Source organism: Equus caballus, chromosome 1, assembly GCF_041296265.1.
Source record: "Equus caballus isolate H_3958 breed thoroughbred chromosome 1, TB-T2T, whole genome shotgun sequence".
Classification (NCBI taxonomy): domain Eukaryota; kingdom Metazoa; phylum Chordata; class Mammalia; order Perissodactyla; family Equidae; genus Equus; species Equus caballus.
In genome coordinates this window covers 176,705,313-176,714,581 of record NC_091684.1, presented here as the reverse complement: position 1 = coordinate 176,714,581, position 9,269 = coordinate 176,705,313, and positions in this window count along the sequence as shown.

Below are 9,269 nucleotides of genomic sequence, written 5' to 3'. Positions count from 1 at the left end.
TCTTGTCAAGAGACCCGTGAGAGTTCTCACAATTGCTGTACCTGGTTTCTTGCACATTTGGCTGCGCTATGACATTTTTCCTTAGATTTTTCCTCTGAACTATTGGGACGCAGCTTGGGCTACATGTCTACTCCACATATGACTCAGACCCCGGGTCTCCCAGGGTACCCCCTGGATCCAGATCATATTGGCAAGCAGCTGTCTGCTCTCCTTCTGCCCTTCTTGGCCCCCTGTCTCATTGGACTCACACTTAGCTGATCATGACTCTGCTGCTCTGGCCAAGGACAGAAGGCACCTGTGCCTCTGCTTAGCCATCATGTCTGGAGAGAAGCTTGGATGCTCTTGTGAGGTTCTCATTAATAAATTTGTAATGGCTTTAGAACTTTTCAGTGAACAGAAAGAGAAAAGAAAAAAGAGAAGTGGACAGAGTGTCAGGGATGTGTGGGACACCACATACAATATACGTGTAATGGGAGTCCCAGAAGGAGAGAAGAGAGAGAAAGGAGAAGAAAAAAAATTGAAGAAATAATGGCTAAACATTTGTCAATTTTGGTGTAAATGAACCCCAAACAAACCATAATCCTTAATGTACACCCAGAAAAATCTCAATAAACCACAAGTAGGATAAAGTATCATAGATGAATCGGCAAGATTTTCCCCGTTCCTCCCTCCCTTCTAACTAGATCTCATGGTCTCATTTACATCCGAGCCCTCTCTCCAGACAGACTTCTGGCTCCTTCTCCCCACAGCTTCTGCTTCTATATCATGTTAGTGCGGGAAATGCTGGTGTGCAGGTACTTTTGAGCCTGTGACAGCAACCAGACTTTATGCCTTTTCTACTTGACTTAGAAACCTGAATGCTCAAAAGGTAACTGTACCTCCAATGATACCATATATGTACAGAGGAGATCGCTGCCCACTTTCTACAAGAAGTGTTTTCTACCATTAGAGCTTTATTCCTTTTTTATTACAAGAGATTTCTTCTTATGACTACTTTTTAAATCATAGTAAAATACATTGAACATAAAATTTAGCCATCAACCTTTTTTTATTTATGTTAAGACAATTGGCCTTAAGCTAACATCTGTGCCAATCTTACTTGATTTTGTATGTGGGATGCTGCCATTGCATGGCTTGATCAGAGCTGTGTAGGGCCACTCCCAGGATTAGAACCTGTGAACTCTTGGCCGCTGAGGCAGAGTGAGTGACCCTAACCACTACACCACTGGACCAGCCCCTATTAATCATTTTTAAGTGTACAGTTCAGTGGCATGAAATACATTCAGATTCTTATGCAACCATCACCACTATCCATATCCAGAGCTTTTTCATCTTCCCAAATTGAAACTCTGAACCCAAGAAACAGTAACTTGCTATTGCCCTCTCCTGATAGTCCCAGGGAATCACCATTGTCCTTTGTGTCTGCATCAATTTCCAAGAGATCCTTATGTAAATGCAAGAGCTTTGAGCATGGTCTCATCTTCAGATTTCCCTGTTCTTTAGGAATTGGACCTTACTAGGCAGTAGATAAACTAATAAGGAGAGTTATTAGTTTAACTAATAATTCATGCAGAGATTTGAAGAGAAGTGGAAGGAGAGAGGAAGAGCTGGGGAGGAGCAAGCGATGGCACACAAGCCTGCCTAAATTCACCCTTCTGCCCCTGACCACCAAGAGGAAGCCAAGGTTCCTCCTAACATCTCTGAATGTGTTCAGGTGGGAGAGAGAGGCCTGGTTCTCCACACTTTTGAGTATTTTGGAGATGAAGAGAGAGATGAGAAGTAAATTATCCCTCTGAACAGGTATTAAAGGCATCAGGGAAAACGGAGAGTTGCTTGAGCCTGCTGAGGGCCTTTGTTCTTATTTCCAAGGAAAGACCAGCCCAAACAAAGAGTAACTGTGGACTGCTCCTCTGGACTTTTTACAAAACTCCCTGCCCTGAGAAGTATGAATATAAGTGACATTGCCTCCAGAAACCACATCCCTAGTGCTGATCCTCAGTGGAGCTGCTCAGTAGGGTGGAGGATGGGATCTTCCTCCACTTGTCTGGTCTCATTCACTACTTGACAGGTTAGCTTGGCATTAGGTCTGAGAAATCTCAACTTGAGGATGGGTCTGTGGGGTCCTGGTCTGGTGCTCTGAGGAGAATTCTAGAAACCAGAGGACAATTCTTGTGGCCAGAGGACAGGATATTTAGGGCCTGGGATAGTCTGTGGAGGTGGACATGGTGGGAAAGGGAGCTCTTTATCAGGCCCACTAAACCTGAGATGGGGCTCCTGGCTTCGATGGACAAAATGGCGGCTTTGTGGCATGGCCCATCTCCTTCCTGAGTTCTCAGTTTCTCCCTGTTGTGATGAGGAACTCACCTCTGGTCTGAATCAACCACTCTTCAGAGACATCTCACAAGAAAAGGTTCTGTCTTTAGGGTAGACTGTCCAGAAGAAATGGAAAACACTTTCTCTTGCCTATGCTTGTTGCTTCTTTGTCCTTGACTATCTCAGACCCCTGTGTTCTGTTCTCTTCCAGGATGAGGCTAAGACCTGAATATTTGGACCTGATCAAGCAGAATAGTCTAGTAGCTTTCTCTTCTATCCTGAGTTGGACACATATGAAATACCCATAAAGGTGTGTTTGATGCATGAATGAATAATACACAAATTTGGTTTGGCTTCCATGCGTATGGGAGATGGCCACATGGATTTCTGAACACCTGCAAGGATTTAACTTCCTAAGGCATTGAGCTCTCATAAAAATGAGGGCAGATAGAAAGGAAGGGAAATCAGAGTGAGATGGGGAAATTGGCAGGAAGGGTCTGAGTAGGAACCATTCTCCACGTAGGCCATTGGAGTAGTGGTGAAGGAATACTCTGATGGCTCAGTTAGGTTCTGGATATCTGACCTGGTAGGGCTGAATGACTCAGCAGTAGAGGGACAAGATGAAGGGGACACATAGGAAACTCTTCACAAGCTCTCCTATTTTTGATGTAGACAATAGCTCTTGGGATGGAAAATCATTCTTAGGATTGGAGGATGGAAAGTTATATCCCTCCCTTTCAGCTTTCCTTCCACTAGAATCATGTGCCATCCTAATACTTTATCCAAGTCCTGGTTACCAGTGAGTGGGCCATGAAACGGAGATGCCCACCCTTCCCCTTTGGAGAATTTTCTATCCTTTCAGTGAATTGTTGTCAACAATAGTGCTGGGGTGGGCAAACTCCTTGGTAGGACTGAGACAAGGATGGGTCACAGAGATAGCCTGGCCGGGACTCTCTGCCAAGTGCTGAAGGTGTTGTAAGAAATCCCTTCTTAGGCATTGCTGAGTCAGCGTGACCACACTCACCAGAAGGAAATACTGGCAACTCTGAAGGAATGAATAGGGCTTTGGGGGACCCTGACCTGAGTCAGAAGTGATGTTCCCTATCTTGGTTGAATTCTGGTTGTTCAAACAGCCTATCACCACACATTACCTTGGGTGTGATTAGCATCAAGCTAGTTCCTAAAATATCATCACTGGACCCAATCCTTTCCATTTTAGTCTTTCACTATTTGAAGCCTGAGCCCTTTTTCTGTATTCATACAAAAGTGCCCTTAGGGCCTGTCCCTTGGTCAAGTGGTTAAGTTCACAGGCTCCTCTTTGGCGGCTCAGGGTTCACTGGTGTGGCTCTTGGGCGAGGACCTACACACAGCTCATCGAGCCACACTATGGCAACATCCCACATATAAGGACTAGAAGGACCTACAACAAGGACATATGACTGTTTACTGGAACTTAGGTGAGAAAAGAAAAAAGAGGAAAATTGCCAACAGATGTTAGCTCAGGGCCCAACTTCCTAACCAAAGAGGATACTTAAAAAAAAAATAGAAGTGCCTGGCTCTGGTCTCACCTGAAACATGTTTGCTAACAGCCCAGTCATCCAGCAACTTCTGGGTAGTTTCAGCCCACGGCAGAATCCTGGGTGTGCAGCTGCAGCATGGAGATTGGGGAGGGGGTGGAGACGGGGTGTTAAGGAGAGTAGTAGAATGGGAAGGAGAGGTCACAAGGGGAGCCTTAGAGGAGAGTTGATGACAAATGTGCTTGAGTTCAGTGTGTGTCCCCTGCAGACCGGATATCTACTTCAGTTTCAGGTGAGGTTGCTAAGCATGAGCTCGTCATGGTTTTACAGCTTCCCAGTCAAGTCCGTAGTGACTTTCATGCACAGTCTGCACCTGGAGAAAGAGTGGGAGGAATTGCGTCCTTTTGCACTAGAGGTCAATGTGCAAAACACTAATTCCAGAGCTCTGCTGCCGAGGTTTCCTTAAGAGAGAAGAGTGCAGAGCAATGCAAGGTGGTGGGGCTGGCCTCTGGGATGGTCAGGAAGGAACTGTCTCCTGGAGGTGAGCACCATGATGTCCGGAAACCTTTCCCGCAGGGCAGCTGGAGGCAGAGAGCTGCCTGGGAAGTGCTGACAGGCAGAGAAAGACATGGGAGTGGGACATGTCTGCCCTGGGTATTTCCTGGGGACTGAGTCCTGAGACTGGGCAGTGCTCTGGGGCTCTAAGTAATTACCACAGAGAGGAAGGGCTGAATGGGGGACTCTGTGACTGCTGTCTATCCCCCATCAAGGATTCTTTCCATTTTGCCAGTGCAAACATTTAGTAAAGAGACTTTTTTCCTCCTGAGCATGCTAGTAAAGGAGAATTCCTCTGGGTAGATGATAGCAAATACAGAGAGTGCCTGGGTATTGTCAAAAAGGTATTGTTGATTAAAATTTTGTTGATAAATGGCTTGCATTGAATATTAGGCTAATGACTTTCTGATAAGCAAAACCCATAAAATAATCTTCACATTTACAGGAGAATTTCTGTGTATAGTCACTTGGATTTGTCAAAATATGTCCTCAGTGATTATTCCACGTAAGATCACAGAAACTGCAAAAGCGCAGACGGTAAATGTCACACTGCAAAGAGTAAGTTATACTTTCTTCTTTTTTTTCATTTTTTTATGAATAATTGAAATAATGACTTCTGCAGTCATAATGGCTTATAATTTCTCTAATTTCAGATATACACTATTACTTATCAGTTTCTCTATAAACTATAAGAGTAATTCACATTTTGGTGGAGGTAGAAAAATCTGTCAACTCATTCTATATAGTTACCTTAAGAAAGTTTTTAAAGTATGATTTCAAACTAAGTGACTCCAGTAATCTTTTCTTTGAATATGGGCTAATCTTTAGGCTAAACGCCATTTTATTTTGGCGGCCATTTTGTGTATCTTCAGAGCATCCAAACAAGAAGCAGGCCCTCCTCACATTGACCATGAGAGCTTTGGTCCACAGTACAGTGGGGATGGTGTGGTGCAGGGTTCAGAAGAAGGACTCTGGCTGTGATGGACACGTGGGTTGCTTCCATCTTTTGGCCATTGTGAATAGTGCTGCTGTGAACATGGTAGCTTGTTAACTATTTTTAAGCAAGTGAATCTTTTTTTTTCCTTCCTAATATTGTATGTTTTTCTCTACATTTAGATCTCCAATACATTTGAGGGTTATTTTAGATTATGGTGTGAAGAGTGGATCCCATTTTCCCTTTTTCCCCAATAACTACGTCATTGTACTATCACCATCTACCAGACATTTATTGTTTCCCAGTGATTAGGGATGCCGCCTGTACCATGTATTAAATTAGGCCTTGTATGGCATTTCAGTTCTACCCTTTGTTCTGCCTGTCCCACACACACCAATGGCACACAGTTTTAGAGCAAACAGTCATCCCTCAGTATCCAAGGGGGATGGGTTCCAGGATGCCCGTGGATATCAAAATCTGCAGCTGTTCAATTCCTTGTACAAAATGACAAAGTATATGTATATAACCTATGTGCATTCTCCCTTCCATATATTTCAAATTATCTCTAGATTACTTACAATACCTATCACAATGCAAATGTTATAGTTGTTAATACTGTAGTTATTGTTTAGGGAATAATGACAAAAAAAAATCTGTCCATGTTCAATAGGATACTACCATCATAGGCTTTTTGATCCCTGTTGGTTGAATCCATGGGCAATATTGAATTTGGATGGTACTTTAATATCTATTAGGGGTCTCTGGTAAGACATGGAGTGGGAAGCCTTGCCCTATGGAGAGAGATTTCCTTCTATCCCTTCCCAAGACCATGGAGGGAGGGGAGATGGGGGAATGGATGGTTTTGAGGAGGGGAGAAGCCCATACTGATCTCTAAGAAATTGAGTGGGATTGATTTGTCCTGAGGAAGAGATTCCATAATCCTGGATTTGTTCAGACTCAGTCCTGGCATATATTTGTTGTGTACTGAATCTTGTTGACTGAGCAAATGAGATATTGGATATGTCCTCTCTAGATGTGGTCATTTATTTAAGCTCTAGGAACCCCCCTAGAGCTAGCCTCTGCCCCATAGAAGAGTGAGTCACAAGGGGGGATCTCAGTCACACCCCTCTGTATGAAGCGCCTCATTGTTGTCCTTATCCAGCGCAGGAAGCTGGAAACCCCGGTGAAGACTGCTGGAGGAGTCCCCATCCTATTTCCATAGGAGACGATGGTGTGGGCCTCATGGTGACACACCAGGGGGCCTCTGGTGTCCCCCTGTGGGTGATGGGAGGAAGGGACATGAAGTCAGGCCTCCCCACTCCTGCTGCACTAAGGCACAGCCCTCAGAGATGATATGAACAGCTGGGCTCCTTCAATGTGGGCTGTGTGAGATAGGAGGGTGGTGGGGTACAGAAGTCAAGCTTCTGGATCTTTCCATCTCTGGTCTTCAGTTCTGACATTGGTTACTGACTGTAGCTCAACCAAGTCACCTTACGTTTCCCTTCCCCAGGACAAGGCGGCACAAATGTACCTTTGTATCTGGTGCTCCTCCAATCCCCTAGAGATCAGACTCCTCAGAAAAAGCCTGATGTCCCTCAGGTCTGGGACCTCGATTGAGGCTGTGGGGATGTAGTCTCTTCAGACTGGTCAGTACCACCCAGGCCCATATGCTTTGGGCCATGTTGGCAGATGCCCGGGGCCTTACCAGAAGGTGGACTTCCTCTTCCTCGGGTTCCCCACACAAATCTGTATTTGGTGGGTGTAGAAATTGAAGTGATTGCTGCACTTCAGATCCCTCTGCCCTCTCAGCCATGCATCGTGGAACATGTCTGTTCTACAATACAGACCAACCAGGCCCCAGCCCACCATCGTGCCCTTGGCCCCCAGGACTTTGCCTGGCCTGCGTCAGAGGCAGAGCGCTGGCCTCAGACTCTGTTCAGTCTGGTTCTATTCTCCAGCTGGTAGGAAGAGTGGAGGCCCTCAGGGACTCCTGGGGAGAGCTCACCTCTTGCCCCCACCATCATCTATAATCTGTGCCTGCTTCACCCTCCTTGGCCCCAAGACAGGATGGAGCTTCCATGCTGGGAGAAAGCCAGCTGGGCTGGGGAACCAGAACATCAGGTAGATGGTGCCTACAGTAAGACGATGTCATTCAGGTTGTTCTGCTGATCATATTCAGGGTGGCAGATGCTCTGAGCACACATATGTCCTTCTGGGTGCTTTCCAGTCTCCTAATGTTCTGGGCCCCAGGATGACATTTACAGGGCTGTGAAGAAAAGGTGGCCTAGAGGTAGGGTTGAGCTGCAGCAGCTTGGTCCACCAGCACTGTAGGGGAGGAGGATGGTGGGACTGTAGCTGAGGGAATTTACGGGATGGGATGGCTCTGGGGCTGAGCTGTCTGTGCCCTCCGCTCCTCAAAGCCCTGAGCTGGGGAGGGTGGGGCACACAGGGTCCTTGAGTTTTACTTCCCCCAGAATATATTGAGAGAGAGCTTGAATTCATATTTTGGGCCCCAGTGGAGCCTTCATTTTCCCCCCTCACTCTTCTTGATCGCGTCCTTCTTTTCTCCTCATTAACACTGGCCTGTTCCTTCCCCCAGACCTACTTGGTCTCTTTGTCACCCCTTCATTGCCACCACCCTGGTTTTCATGGCCCCCTTATGAACTCTTCATGGACCATGTGACTGGTCACCCAGGAAGCTCCTTGGTTCCTCCTGTTCCCCAGCAGAGAGCTGCCATCAGCATAGTCTTCTCACACCGGGAACACCCTGCAGGTTATCTAAATAATACAGAAAAATTATGAAAATGAATATGTGGGAGGAATAAAAGCCAAAAGGAAAATATACTTATAAGCAAAGATATGATTATAGTCTATACTGACCTTTAACTAATTTTGACTTAAACAGACCAGATGAACATCCTTACGTGTGACTAAATGTAATTCTATCTCAAAACATTGAAGTTTCTGTAGTGTTCAATGGTATGAAACTTTTCAAATCTAATCAGCAGATTGGTGCTGAACATTGGCACTATTTCGAAGATTTGACTTTTGTAACAAATCTATAAGGAATAACTGTGTCCACTTTTCTCAGCGTGGTTGATCACTAGGTGGAAGACACCTTTTGTCCTTTTTTTAAGGACCTTTGTGTACATGGTATGAAAATGTCATTTTCTCAATGTCCATACTGAAGGTAAGCATCGTTGGTTTTGTAAATCCTTCCCAATCAGATAAACAAAAATTATTAATATTTCAATTTGCATTGATGTTTTAGTGAGCTTTTACTTTTTTCATATGTCTATTAGGTTTTTTTTTTAATAACTGACCTATTAATGTTCTTAGCCAAGTTTCCTAGAGCCATGGATAATGTAGAATGTTAAGAGCCTCAGAATTTATAAGCAGCACATAGCATATTTTACCATTTTCCTACTTTGAAAATTAATTCCGATTCCAGTTGGGGTCTATTATTAAATTATGGTGTGATGGTCCTCTTTCTGAATAACACACAGATAGACAGGTGCACACACACACACGCTTTCAGAGCTCTAGTAGGATTAAGTCCTAGAAGACAAATCGCTGGATCAAGAGAGAGAAATAGATATGAAATAATGTGGAAGCCGTTTTAAGGAAACAGGTGCCATTGGGAGCAGCCCAGGCTTCCTGATGCTACGGGCATTAGAAGGTCATAGTTTTGAATCTTCATGTCTGTCATTCAATATCAAGTGTTCCTGTCAGGTGTGAGGGCAAACTGACTCACCAGGCACTGTCCTCTGAGGCCACACATGCGCATCCCGGGTGGCATATTTCCCTGGCTGCTCTCTGGCTGGCACTGGCTTACACCCTGGGACGCTGTAGAGCTCATCATGGCCGACTTTCTGAGGTTTCTAATTCTGTAGTGTGATGGCTTCTCCTAAGAGTGCCCATTTATACTGCTGTGACCCAAATTTGTCCCC